The sequence below is a fragment of the Rattus norvegicus genome, chromosome 13 (assembly GCF_021556685.1).
Source record: "Rattus norvegicus strain SHRSP/BbbUtx chromosome 13, alternate assembly SHRSP_T2T, whole genome shotgun sequence".
NCBI lineage: Eukaryota > Metazoa > Chordata > Mammalia > Rodentia > Muridae > Rattus > Rattus norvegicus.
In genome coordinates, this window is record NC_141546.1 from 74,524,834 (window position 1) to 74,539,983 (window position 15,150).

The following is a 15,150-nucleotide window of genomic DNA, read 5'->3' on the forward strand; positions in this document are numbered from 1 at the left end:
AGATGGGCTGTACAGAAGCAGGCATCCTCTCTCTCTCTCTCTCTCTCTCTCTCTCTCTCTCTCTCTCTCTCTTCCTGGACTGTGGTCTACTGGTTTGCTATCAAAGACATTTAAGCACAAGTGGAAGGGGGCTATAACCCTAATGGTGTGCAGATCTAGGGCCTTTCCTCGGCTGGCTATCAGCTTCCTGGAGTCAACTGGGAACCTTTCCTAACAGGATCGTGATCAGTGAAGGAAGTTGCAATTTTTTCTTCCCTCTCACAATCTCCAGATTTTGGTACATCTGGTTTCCACAGAGGACCAGTGCCAACTGATCCTAGCAGGTTCTGTTGGTGATTGATATTGTGTCTGGGGGGAACATGCGGTAGAGGGCGATCTGTGCTTCAGGGAAGGGGCAGCCCACCTGAGATTCTTGCTAGACCCCACAGCCTGACAACTGAATGCAAGAGGTTAGGGAAGGCCACTGTTATCAGAGCAGCATTGTCAGACTCATCAGGGAAGTGCTAGCTGATGAGGGGATCGCCTGGGCAGTAAGTGGTCTGACCACAAAAGCAAAAATCCAACACATGGTCAATTCCCTCTCCACTCCACATCAAGGTCAGATTTGCCAGCTGGAACCTCTTTTCAAGAACAGCAAACAAAGTGTGAGCAAGCCTTAGTGTGCTGTCTTTCTCTGCTTTGGTGACCTCGCCGTGCTCCTTCTAGTCCCTTGCTGCCTGTGTCAGTCAGACCTTAAATTGCTCTCCTGTCTTGGTATCCCATAAGGTAATAGACATGATAGATTCACACTATATGGTTGATGACAAGATTTTGTTTAAAAGACAAAAAAAAATACCCCGGGAATGACAGTAACACAAAAATATACATGTTAGAAAGTGAGTTTGAAAATCAGGGACTGCGTTGGCTTTGTGAAGATTCCGATATTGCTTTATAAGTTATCAGTTAACTTCAGAACTTTCTTGGTTCGGAACCCTCTCAGAGGGCTCTGTAGAGTTTCTTTAGAATTTCATGGATGTAAATCTGAGAGGGTTTCTTTTCCCTGAACATAGTAAAAGCCATATACAGCAAACCAGTTGCTAACATTAAACTAAATGGAGAGAAACTCGAAGCAATCCCACTAAAATCAGGGACTAGACAAGGCTGCCCACTCTCTCCCTACTTATTCAATATAGTTCTTGAAGTTCTAGCCAGAGCAATCAGACAACAAAAGGAGGTCAAGGGGATACAGATCGGAAAAGAAGAAGTCAAAATATCACTGTTTGCAGATGATATGATAGTGTATTTAAGTGATCCCAAAAGTTCCACCAGAGAACTACTAAAGCTGATAAACAACTTCAGCAAAGTGGCTGGGTATAAAATTAACTCAAATAAATCAGTAGCCTTCCTCTACACAAAAGAGAAACAAGCCGAGAAAGAAATTAGGGAAACGACACCCTTCATAATAGACCCAAATAATATAAAGTACCTCGGTGTGACTTTAACAAAGCAAGTAAAAGATCTGTACAATAAGAACTTCAAGACTCTGAAGAAAGAAATTGAAGAAGACCTCAGAAGATGGAAAGATCTCCCATGCTCATGGATTGGCAGGATTAATATAGTAAAAATGGCCATTTTACCAAAAGCAATCTACAGATTCAATGCAATCCCTATCAAAATACCAATCCAATTCTTCAAAGACTTAGACAGAACAATTTGCAAATTCATCTGGAATAACAAAAAACCCAGGATAGCTAAAGCTATCCTCAACAATAAAAGGACTTCAGGGGGAATCACTATCCCTGAACTCAAGCAGTATTACAGAGCAATAGTGATAAAAACTGCATGGTATTGGTACAGAGACAGACAGATAGACCAATGGAATAGAATTGAAGACCCAGAAATGAACCCACACACCTATGGTCACTTGATTTTTGACAAAGGAGCCAAAACCATCAAATGGAAAAAAGATAGCATTTTCAGCAAATGGTGCTGGTTCAACTGGAGGTCAACATGTAGAAGAATGCAGATCGATCCATGCTTATCACCCTGTACAAAGCTTAAGTCCAAGTGGATCAAGGACCTCCACATCAAACCAGACACACTCAAACTAATAGAAGAAAAACTAGGGAAGCATCTGGAACACATGGGCACTGGAAAAAAATTCCTAAACAAAACACCAATGGCTTATGCTCTAAGATCAAGAATCGACAAATGGGATCTCATAAAACTACAAAGCTTCTGTAAGGCAAAGGACACGGTGGTTAGGACAAAATGGCAACCAACAGATTGGGAAAAGATCTTTACCAATCCTACAACAGATAGAGGCCTTATATCCAAAATATACAAAGAACTCAAGAAGTTAGACCGCAGGGAAACAAATAACCCTATTAAAAATGGGGTTCAGAGCTAAACAAAGAATTCACAGCTGAGGAATGCCGAATGGCTGAGAAACACCTAAAGAAATGTTCAACATCTTTAGTCATAAGGGAAATGCAAATCAAAACAACCCTGAGATTTCACCTCACACCAGTGAGAATGGCTAAGATCAAAAACTCAGGGGACAACAGATGCTGGCGAGGATGTGGAGGAAGAGGAACACTCCTCCATTGTTGGTGGGATTGCAAACTGGTAAAACCATTCTGGAAATCAGTCTGGAGGATCCTCAGAAAATTGGACATTGAACTGCCTGAGGATCCAGCTATACCTCTCTTGGGCATATACCCAAAAGATGCCCCAACATATAAAAAAGACACGTGCTCCACTATGTTCATCGCAGCCTTATTTATAATAGCCAGAAGCTGGAAAGAACCCAGATGCCCTTCAACAGAGGAATGGATACAGAACATGTGGTACATCTACACAATGGAATATTACTCAGCTATCAAAAACAACGACTTTATGAAATTCGTAGGCAAATGGTTGGAACTGGAAAACATCATCCTGAGTGAGCTAACCCAATCACAGAAAGACATACATGGTATGCACTCATTGATAAGTGGCTATTAGCCCAAATGCTTGAATTACCCTAGATGCCTAGAGCAAATGAAACTCAAGACGGATGAATAAAATGTGAATGCTTCACTCCTTCTTTAAAAGGGGAACAAGAATACCCTTGGCAGGGAAGAGAGAGGCAAAGATTAAAACAGAGACTGAAGGAACACCCATTCAGAGTCTGCCCCACATGTGGCCCATACATATATAGCCACCCAATTAGACAAGATGGATGAAGCAAAGAAGTGCAGACCGACAGGAGCCGGATGTAGATCGCTCCTAAGAGACACAGCCAGAATACAGCAAATACAGAGGCGAATGCCAGCAGCAAACCACTGAACTGAGAATAGGACCCCCGTTGAAGGAATCAGAGAAAGAACTGGAAGAGCTTGAAGGGGCTCGAGACTCCATATGTACAACAATGCCAAGCAACCAGAGCTTCCAGGGACTAAGCCACTACCTAAAGACTATACATGGACTGAGCCTGGACTCTGACCTCATAGGTAGCAATGCATATCCTAGTAAGAGCACCAGTGGAAGGGGAAGCCCTGGGTCCTGCTAAGACTGAACCCCCAGTGAACTAGACTGGTGGGGGGAGGGCGGCAATGGGGGGAGGGTTGGGAGGAGAACACCCATAAGGAAGGGGAGGGGGGAGGGGCATGTTTGCCCGGATACCGGGAAAGGGAATAACACTTGAAATGTATATAAGAAATACTCAAGTTAATAAAAAAATATATAAAAAAAAATTAAAAAAAAAGAAGGGGAGGAGGGGGGGTTAGGGGGTTGTTGGCCCGGAAACCGGGAAAGGGAATAACACTCAAAATGTAAATAAGAACTACTCAAGTTAATAAAAAATAAATAAATAAATAAAAGTAGAAAAAAAAAAGAAACAAATCCAAAGGAAATAGAAGAGTGCAATCAGCGGTTTGTCTAACTGCTTTCCAGGGTCATTTTTCAGGAACTTGCAGGTCCCAGAGTATCTAATCCCTTGGTCTGAGTGAATCCAATTTCTGAGCTCAGCATTGCCCAGGAGCCTGCTCGGACTCCATGCTTAGATTTCTGGAAATTCTGTGTGTATCTCTGTTAAATCCTTGGTGCAGAAGCCATGTAGAAATATCCCTAGGTTCATAGGACCGTATCTTCTTAATTCCTTATGACATTCTCCATCTAGAGTAGGAGTGTCTTGTCATCCCTGTATTTCCAGCATTTTAGTTCTTGCAGGTTTTAAGGGATCGATGCAGAGATATGTTTGTTGTTTGCTTGTTTGTTTTGGTTTGCTTTGTTTTCGCTTTCCATTTCCTGGTGATGAGTGGGAGTAAAGGCTTGCGATGTGAATGCCAAGTAGGTGGTTTCGGGATGGATCCCAGGTCTTTCTCAAGTTTCTGATGTTCTCAATAGACAGGCATTTTTATCTCTCAATGCCTTCAAGGATCGAAACCTGAAATGTCAATTTAAGCATCAGTGTCAGAGTGTGAAACTGTTCCAAGTACAAAAAGACATCTCGTCCTGAAAATTCACTGCTGAGCAACTGCCCCATATATGAAGAAACCTCAGGATAGGTGAGGTCGCCAAGCCTTCATTTCATGTTCTTGCACATTAAACAACAGCTGGGAGATTACTTACCATGCTGTGGGACATAAGATAAGCTGGATGAACCAGAGGTGGTCTTAACATCATATTTAAGGATGTGTGTATAGGGATGCTCTGTTGTCAAATGTTTGGCAAGGAACATGATGTAAAGGGTAGATGGAGGCCAGGGAAGATCAAGATAAACTGTACCAGAAATGACAGTGGTGCATACTCTAAAAACAGGGCCAGTTACACCTTGGATCATACCAGAACCCAATGAATTAGAACCAGATGCTAAATCAAACTACTTCACTTCCACATTTACAGATCTTCACATACCCAGGAGATTTTCTGACCTGAACACAGACCCTGTCAAGACTGAGACTCTACTTAAGCATTTGTAGTCTAAAGGACAGTGGCTTGTGAATCAAACCATAGTTGGCTATACGCTGTTCTAATCCTGTGTCTCTTCTTACAATTTCCAATAAGAACAGTATCTGAGCAGATGCCTCAGAGTTGGTCAGAGTCCAGTAGGCTCTCTTTTCATTGTTCTGGTCTTGAATTCACCTTCCTGGGATGCTTGTATATACCAAACTCCTTACTTCCTTCCCTAAATTTGCCTTAGCTCAGATTTCATAAAGTTTTTTTATGGTTTTGAATAATTTGCCTGTATGCCTGCATGTGTCTGGTGCCTGTGGAAGCCATAATACATTGTTGGATTCCCTGGAACTGGAGTTAAGGCAGATTTGATCTGCTTTGTGGGTAGTGGGAACTAAACTTGGGTCTTCTGGAAGAACAACAAGACCTTTTGAGCTACTGAGCCATCTGTCTAGCCTCTTGGCTAGACAAAGTTCTTAACTATGTAACCTCCCTAAACTTTAACCTTCATAAGCCTCACACAGTGAGAATCATTCTACTTAAAAGGTCAATAATGTCTCCAGGGGCTCTTCTTGGTTGAATTCCCTTCCTGCCTGACTGGGCTACTCTACCTGTTCTCTTCTAGCCCATAGGCTATGGAAACAGGCAGTTATCTGATCCTTGGTAGACCTTGATGAGGGAATGGAAGCCACTGCTATTTGTGCTTTCTTCAAGTTCTTTTTTTTGTTTCCTCCACACCTCATGTTGATGAAGGAGCAGCAAGAGTTGGCTCATCATCCTATAGAATCCTATGGAGAGTTCTTCATCAAATGCTTGGGACATTTATTGTTTATTATTCTAGCAGCTGAATCTCACTTAATTGCAGATCCAAGGGAGATGAAGTATCCAGAAAATTAAAAAAATGGACTCGTTCTGAGAAGACAGGATTCCTGGACCTACCATCCACTTTCTCCTTTAGTTGGGTCCCTCAAGGAAAAAAAAATACTATCTTTGAGGTGGGTCAGATAGCCAGGATCAGAAACAATATACTCTGTCTCTCACCTGAGGTCACATACTTGACAGACAACACTGGGTAAGCCAGGTGTATTTCTAGAGCCTAAAGAAAAAAAGACTCCTCCCCCTGGGTCTACATATGGCAAGACAGGACCCATCCTGGGCTCCCATTCCCCTCTGGGCTTCCTTTTATGCACTTGCTCATAGAGAAGCACATGTCTTCAGACAGGAAATTGCCATGGTGATTGATGGCTAGCAAATGCAATTAGGCCCCAGTTAAATACTCTCCAAGGGGTGCTCTTCCAGTATAGTAATCCAGATTTGGTGATCACTTTAACAACTGTGCACTGGAAGCTTCTGGTAATGAAAGATTTGTCTCTGTCAGGTTTCAGCCCCTGGAACATTCTGTACCCTTCGGATGCAGAGACACTGTAAGCAGAGGGGAGAATGGAAAAGGAAATGGAGAATTCTGCATAGGAGGGAATACATGTTATATGTGCAGACTAGTTAGTCAACACACAAGATTACTGGGATTCTCAATGTGAGTTAAAGGACAGAGGTGCTTTGAGAGATCACAGTTCTATGGTATTTGCTACTCACTTTACAGCTCTGAGCATAATTATTAAATCCCACTATTTTGGATCTTTGGAGTGATCAGCTAAGAAAGAAAGAAAAATCCACCCTCCAACCCTGCCCTTGAAGTATTCCTACAGTAGCTGCCAAGCTCAAGCACACCCCATCAGACTTCCAGGCAGCGGAAGATAGCCTGGTTACATAGAAACACATGAATTAGTACATTAAATATTGACTCATCTGTGAGAAGGACAAAGGAGTCATCTGGACTCCTTCCTGCCCTAGCTCTTACCCAGTTCTGCACCTTCACAGCTAAATAATAACCTTGAGAAACTTACTTTAATTCTGTTTCTCAAATTTTTGATTAGAAAAATGGGGCTATCTTAACTAATTTTCTGTTGCTATAATAACATGCCAGAGTCTGGGTAATTTATTTATCTCATAGTCCTAGAGGCAGGGCATTCCACCATGGTGCTGACATCTGATTGGCCTTCATCAGAATGTGTTAGAAGGTATCATGGAGACAAAGAGCACATGTAGTTGTGTCTTTCTTCCTCTTTGTATGATTGCTTCCCTAAAGCCCAATATTACTAGGATGAATTTGGGGACCAGGCTTCTAGCACCAGAACTTTTGGGAGACACATTCACTATAACAGTGGCTAACAAGGATAGCTTTCTTATAGTTTCTTCATGGGAATTCAGCAGGACAACGCACAGAAAGCCACAGCCTCAACAATGGCAGCGTCAATAAAGCCAGTTCCCTCTTTCCCCTCCTGATCGGGAGCTCGTAACCTTTTTCATATTGTGAACTCAGTTGGCAACTGGTGAATCTATGAGTCCCCTTTCAGAAGGACACATACACACACACACACACACACACACACACACACACACACACACACACACATATGGGATTACAGAGGAAATTGCATTTTTATTGAAATATAGTTCTCAAACTGCTGAAAAACCAAATTTGTGGTATAGTAATATATGTGTTTCTTTATTAACATAGTAAATAACAAGATCTACTGGCAAGCCTAATAACTGCTATAATTTTGAAGTAGTAATAAGCTTAAACAATATTTCAACATATCTACAATTGTAATGAGATATAAAAAATCTTCAATTTCTATGGGTGACAACATTATAGCTATTGTTAATAACACTATGACTTGTCACCTAATTCAAAATTAGAGACACTGCTAAATTTCCCCCCCAGAAATTGGTAAAAATAAAGATGTACCTTTTTTCTCAGCTAAGTTCATAGACCCTGAGCTAAGACCGATTGTTGTCTGGCTTGATAAAAAAACAGGTCATATAACTGTGATTTCTAAACATTTTAACCAATGTTTATTTTGTCTTTATTAAAGCAAAAGACACAAACAGAAAGCTGAAGAAATGTGGCTTAAAGGGGAAACAAAGGAAAAACTTAAAACATCACCCAGGAGCTATAGCTAACCATGGCTTAGGTAGGCTCATGGACTCGTTGCTACCCCATTTTTCCATACACTGAGTCTGCTCCATTGAGGAGTGTTTGTAGTAGCTGTGTACAGAGGGATGTCAGATCCCAGGAGATGCTGATCCAGCTCCACCGACCACAGTCAGAGTCACTGGAAGTCCCAAAGGAGAAGTGGCTCTGCCCTTGACAGCTCAGTGCTGTTGCCGTGGGCGCTCAGATGGCTCACTGAATTCCAGCCCCACTAGTACAGACTATGCCATCCTATTGATCTCAAGTCTCTCGTTAGATCTGATAAATTCCCTCAAGTCTAAATTGCGAATTGTGAATAATGGAAACTGCCCACTTGATGAAGGAAAGAAAACAATGGACTCTACTTCAAACCTGCCAGATATTCAGAGCAGGTTCCTAGTGCCTGTAGCACAGTGAAGACTCATCCAAACAACCCACTTAGAATAATGATAACAAGGCAATTTATACGAAGGCAGACATGTGTGGCTAGGGACAGTCATTTATACCATCCAATGTGATTTTTCTATGACAAGCCACAGACTCCCTCTGGGGCAGGAAAGTAGTTTTGCGTGTGTTCAGTAATCCCAGGTCAACTTGCAAAACAAAAATCTTCCTTTGGCTTGTCCAGTCACTGTTAACATCTGTAAAGACCCCACTGTATATACTCAGAACACAGAGGAGGTCAAAACCCCAACCTTCCACAACTGCCATCCTGCTAGGAGGAGCATAATCTAGTCATTGCTTTCAACTGAGGGCTTCATACTCCACCCAGATGGGACCACCAAGAACCGCAGACATCACTATAGCAAAGCACCTCTCTGCTTCGTGGAGCTCAGCTCTTAAAGGAATGCCCTCTCCTAGGATGGGTTAATGAAACTCTGTCAGCAGATTCGTCAAAATCTAACTGTGTGCTTTCCTAGAGGAACCCTGTGACTCTGAAGTAGTCTATCTCCCTTCTCCTAAGCCTAGATAAAGGTCATAGCTAGAGATAAGTGGCCAGCCAAGCCGGTAAGTGCAAGACACTACATTTCAAAATATTTTTAATAAAACAATGTGGAATGGGCAACCTGCTCACTTTATTTTCTGCCAAGGCCTTTGTTTAAACCTGAGGTTCTGGGAAAATCTGAACCTTCCACCATGTTTTGCACTTGTGTTCCACATGCTTGCCTATCAGATATATCCAGACAACAGTGGCTCCACTTAGTTAATTGCCAATTAAGATAGGAAAGAACCGGAGTGTCTTCATACTTTCTCACTTTATTAAGCCACAGAAAATCTTGGTCAGATTGAGTCTGTCTTTGGGTTTGCCAACCTGGTGAAGGGGAGGAGGGGAGGAAGGCCCACTATGGATGAGGTTACTTTAACTGTATCATCCAGCTGTAATCTCACAAGCAGAGAAGAAAAGCACATGAGAAGGGATTAGAACTGACAAGGTTGGAGACTCTTCCTCTCTATACTGGCTAAGTCGTTTACATACACGGTAAATCTTGACTGAAGTCCTGCAAGGGACTATTGCTATGCCCTCTTCACAGATTACGAAAGGGAGTAGGAAAAGGCTACATTAATCCCTTTTTTTCTTTTGTGTAGCAAAATACCAGTCAAAAGCAACTCAAGGAAGAAAGGGTCTATTTTGTCTCACAGTTTGGAAGTAGAGTCCTTCATTATGGCGTAATGTGTGGTCAGGGCTGTGAAGTACTGGTGACATTAAATCTGCAGTCAGGAAGCAGAATAAGAGGAGTTCTGGTGCTCGACTTGATTTCTTCTTTTATTCCAGTCCAAAAACCTTAACCCATGGGATGGTGCCATCCATGTTCAGGGTGGGTCTTCCCTATCCAGTTAAACCGTTTGGAAACCCCTTTCATAGACAACCCCAGAAGTGCATTTGTATGATTTTAAAACCCATCAAATTAACCATGCAGGTTAACCATTGCACAGGCTTTCCTTTTTCATAAGTGTGTGTGTGGCAGGGATAAGATTTAGGCCCATTTCCGTGCTTTTCATCGCTTGTTCCAGGGCCATTCAAAAAAGAAAAGAGGTCTTACTCTACACCTTCATGATTATGGACAAAGCAAAAAGCATTTGTAGTGGCTGGCTTCCAGGTATCCACTTGCAGTCCTGTATTTATATCCTTGTTCTGGCTTTTTCAACATTGAATCGAACTAGCATGTATATTAAAATATTGCAGAAATAATGGCAAGGGCAGTTACAAAAGACATTGTGACTCCCAACTTCTGCCTTGGACTTCTCACTCTAGAGTAAATAAGCCATCATCAGGTTGTGAAGAAAGTCAACTAACCTACGGGGAGAAACGATGAGTTTCTGAGAATCGATGACTACTAATGTTATAAAGATACCTATTCTGGAACTAGACTATATCTAGTGGATCTTCAGGTGACTTTGAACTCACCAAAATTTCATGAGGGCCTGAGGTAGACCACACGTATAAGCCATTTTCTGAAGTTTCAACAGCCCCTCAGGAACTATTAGACAGCAAATTCTGGTTGCTTTAATCATGGGCTTTGGGCTAATTTTTGCATATAATTAGGTAAAATGTGAAGAATTCATAAACTTCCACATCCTGCACACTGAATCAGTTTTGCCAATACCAGTTGGTCAGAGAATTCATCCTAAGAAATATTCACATTTCTGTGTCTCAAAGTAGGTGTCTAAAGTAATAGGCATTCAAGATCCCTCCAGGTAGGAAATTTAGGGCGACGGAGAGACTATGAGTCAGAACCCCAATAGCTGCCTGAGGCTCTTATTTTGTCATGTTGATGACTAAGCACAATGTGTTGATCATTCACAATCTGGTTCATTGTTCAGTAACCACCTGCTGGGAAATTTGAGAGAAAAAAAGAATTGATTATGCTTTCAGACACTGGGTGATTTTGTCTAGAGCTGGTCAGCATGCTTAGAATCAATGGCCATTACTGGAATGTCAACAGCAGTTAGCAGGACATAAATCCATGCCAGTCAAGTTCAAAGTTTATACTGAATACCAACATGAACCATTGCTATGAAATTTGAAAGCTGGGCACTGTTTGATTGCTGTGCCTGGCCTGGCAGCTGCCTTTCTTCTGCCCGTGTTTCACCTAAGCCACAGGGGAGACACACTCCAGGCTTTGAGGCAGTCTATGATTGAAGTCAACGTGATCTCTTGAGCAGTGCTCCCTGCACTGTGCAGATGCTTAGATCCTGCCTGGTCATTCAGGAACAGGGAGTCCATGTTACAAAAACTGAGCCAAGCCCTTGGGTACCTGAACTTATTTTCAGTACAAGAAGGTCAGCATTTGATGAGGAAGGCATATATATGGAACATTTTCCGGACATATTTCTTAGATTTTTTCCCCTCAAAGATGAACAGTTACAAGTTGACCTTAGGAAATGCTGGGCATCAGAGAGTGTCCAGGTGAACAACAGGAGTGAACAGATGCAAACAAAATGAAGCAAAACAAAAAACCAAATGCAAACAAACAAACCATACACATTGGTTCACTAAAGTTGCTCAGTTAGATGCCCTTCCCTTTGACCTTTACATATGTCTCTGGTAGCCCTTGCCTCTGGGCCCTCTAAAACTGGAAAGGCTGAGAGGAGTTAACAACATGAACTCAGATATGATATGTACTTCAGCTAAGCCTCTGGGACTTACCACAGGTCTATGTGCCTCTGTTATGCTGTAAAACCTTCTCCTTCTCTCCAGCTATATGAAAAATTTCCCTAGGATAAGGCCGTTGTGTGATAATGCAGAACTGTACAACTGGTTAATTATATTAATTAGACCGATTCATGAGCTAATAATATGCGTTAAATCACAGGGTTGGTATGTTGGGTTTATGGTGGGCTGCATTCTGAGAGAGTAAATGTGGTTATGACTGCAGGAAAACTGGCATATACTAGTTCAAATGCAATTTGACCCTTCCTCAGTCCACAGCTTAAAACATGCTTTAAAAACTGGTTAAATGGAGAAAAGCACTGTGCCCAACACATTAGTTCTATCCTTCTAGATGAACTTCCCCTGTGTTTGGTGCATGGCTCCAAAAGGAAATTGCCTTACTGGGCTATAACTGCCTGGTTCCCCCGTGAGAACTCCTTGACAGCAGAGTCTGTGCCTGGTTCTTCATGTTTCACAGGTCTCTCAGGCTACACCAGTGACCACAAAGGTAAATAGTCTCCCACACCCACATTCTTACATACCTTATGTAAGTATGCTCTGAATGAAAGTCTCCAAGGATGTGCAGTCAATGTGGAGATTGAAGATACATTGTTCAGGGAAGAGGAAGTAGGAGAGTCAAGTCATAGAGAGGAGACTGCCCTGAAAATTCCTTAACATATATTCTGATATAAGCTGTGTAGGGATGCGCAAATAAATGGGGAGGGGGGTGTATGCTTAGTCAAAGCAAACTGAATAGGATTTTTGAATGGCTACAAATAAAACCATTCTGTATACCCGTGGTATCTGCATAATTAGATTTAAACGAGCAAGAAGGAGGGAGGGTATACATTGCTGGTACTACTAGACACCACCTAGCTGAGCACTGCCCCCAACAGGTACTGGGAAAGGTAGCCCAGGACTTCCCCTTCAGTCATAAGGAACTTCTTTACCCAAAGTTGTGCCCACCCACTCCTTGGTGGCAGCTCATATGCAAAGACTGATCCACATGGGGTTCAAAGGTCCTGGGCTTCTTCCCAAAGTAAGGAAGCACCAAAGGACCGTTTGGTCATTTCTGCATCGTTCTGTCCCAGCTCAATCTGAAAACAGAGTGGGGGAATAGAGTCTACTTTATTAAAGAACCAAGTGGGGAGAGATAACTTGATTTCCCATGTGTGTCTTTATAATAATTCCGTTATACATGCATGTTACATTTATAATTTAAGAATATCAAGTGGAGAAACTTGAAACATGATAAATGTGTTAGTTGAATGAACCAATGACAGTTCCAGTATTTTGTCAGATGGACAGGTAATAACGTAGCATGTTATGGGTATTTAGAGTTAGGTAAACTGAACAGAAGAGGATTTCACCAACACATTCAGTAACATTAACTTGGTTGGTTCAAAAAACGATTAGACCAGCTCTCTGAGAGTGAAGTCACTACCACACACCCATAGAGGTCAAAAATAGGAGAGGAATTGCTTAATATTAGAGCTATCTGGGGTTGGGGATTTGGCTCAGTGGTAGAGCGCTTGCCTAGCAAGTGCAAGGCCCTGGGTTCGGTCCCCAGCTCTGGAAAAAAAAATATTAGAGCTATCTGCTCCTCAAGTAAAGTAAAAATTCTGGATGGATTCAGATTTACTCTCTAATTACCTGCAGCTCTTCCTTTTGGTGAGCAGCTAGATTCTAACCGGAAGAGGATAATACCCACCAAGTATCTGATCTGTAGCCTCTGCTTCCACTACCAGCAAACCCACTGCGATTCTAATGACGCAGCCCCACAGTACCTGTAGCCCCATTCCCCAGGCAGCCAGTGTACTTGCCAGAGACAGTGCAAGTGACCCTTCTAGGACCAGATGATCTTTACACTTCCCACCCCTCTGGGGTTCCAGGAGGGCCTCCTGGGAAGGAGTATTCATCCAGGGGCAATCTAGATAAGAAGCCTAGACCTTAGCAGAATGCTTGCTGCTTCCTTCTGTAGATTGCAAGCAATTTTTGCAAATGCATCCTCTTTAGGCATCTATAAATGAGATCCCTAAGGCTTAGTGTCCCTTTTGGAGAAGGCATAGTAGCATTTGTGAGCAGGAAATCCTTGAAGACATAATTATCGAGCACCAACTACATTGCCTGATCCTTAGAAAGTGTGTAGGGGGAGCCCCGTCCAAGATCTGCACAGTGCCTTTGATTCAAAAGGGTGACAATACCCTTATACAGGAGCTTCCACTTGACGTAGATAGCCATGCCTCAGTGTGACCGTGGTTCTAACCAGACAGGATTATTCTGCATCCATCTGTTCATTTTTTTTTTTCCGGAGCTGGGGACCGAACCCAGGGCCTTGCGCTTCCTAGGCAAGCGCTCTACCACTGAGCTAAATCCCCAACCCCCATCTGTTCATTATTTATTGAGCTTTCTTGTGTTAGTATTGTGCTTGGACAAGATCCAAATAAGGCAGGAGGACAAAGATTCTGACCTTGAGGACAGTCCAGAAGGTCCTTGAGAATCTACAGTGAAAAGCTGAACAGATAAAGAGACTCCGATAAATGGTGCTTTCATCATGAAGGAGTGCTCAACTTGCTGATGACGTTTAGGGGATAAAGGGGATAAAGCTGTTGAACTTGGAATATAAAATATATTTCTGGATTTATAATGATTCTGTAGTTTTACCTCACATATTTATCATTTTTCCCCAAAGGTTGTGAAACATAAGAAAAAGAATTAATAAAATATATAAATGAAACTCTGGAGAGAAATCAATCACTTAATAAGCGACAATTTTCTTGCAGAGAGCTACATGGTCTGCCTCTAAATTTACTAAAAAGGAAAGAATAGGGAAACTGAGGCTCTCGTCTTAAAGCTACATGGTCCTTCCTGTTGCAGGTGCCTGCATTCATTGCTCAGAGGTCGGATCTCATCTGGAGTTAGACTCACAGAGCACGTGGTCAAGAGAAATCATCAGAGAGGACGACATCACGAGGTACTGTGTGCTGTGGACCTTTTCCTATCCATCATGCCAATGGCCAGTTTAAGGCTTTCAGTAGGAATTGCATATTCCCCGGGACCCGAGACCTTTTGTCACTGAAACAACAACCTTGGGGATACTCTCCATGAAATGAGTTGGCCAACAGCGTCAACTCCTCTGGGCTTCACACGGTCCCTGAAATCACTCGAGAAAACAGGTACTAAGATTTTTGGCTACTCATAAAATTGTTCTGAAATGCGTTTCATGATGTAGTTGCTAATAAAAATGTCTTAGCGAGCTCAGTCTCTCTAAGAGGCTAGACTTGATTCTCAGCCCAGTGCGCCTGTTCCAGGCCTGCACGAATCAATACTAAATTATTCACCAGCCTGGCTCTAAAAATTCCAGAGTTCCAAAACCCCTAATAAAGTATTATGAAAAAATATCCATCTCTTTATCTCTATCCATAACTAATTATACGACTGGAGGCAAACCTGTCGTTTTATTTCTTTTAATTTAAAAGCTTTCCTAATTCCTTTTTCCTACCACATATATATGTCTGAAAAGATTTGGGTTTGAAATAATAACCTC

At 42.2% G+C, this 15,150-nt stretch overlaps 1 protein-coding gene across 3 annotated transcripts in view; it reads left to right on the forward strand.

The window, feature by feature from the left end:
- Positions 1–15,150, forward strand: part of Tnr (tenascin R) — a 420,945-nt gene that overhangs the window by 207,634 nt on the left and 198,161 nt on the right. For 2 of the 3 annotated variants that reach the window (XM_087580075.1, XM_087580077.1), the window contains exon 2: positions 14,481–14,577. The gene's annotated coding sequence lies outside the window, so the exon portion shown is untranslated. Of the gene's footprint in view, positions 1–14,480; positions 14,780–15,150 lie in introns of all 3 variants that reach the window. The other variant, XM_087580076.1, reaches the window with a different exon arrangement.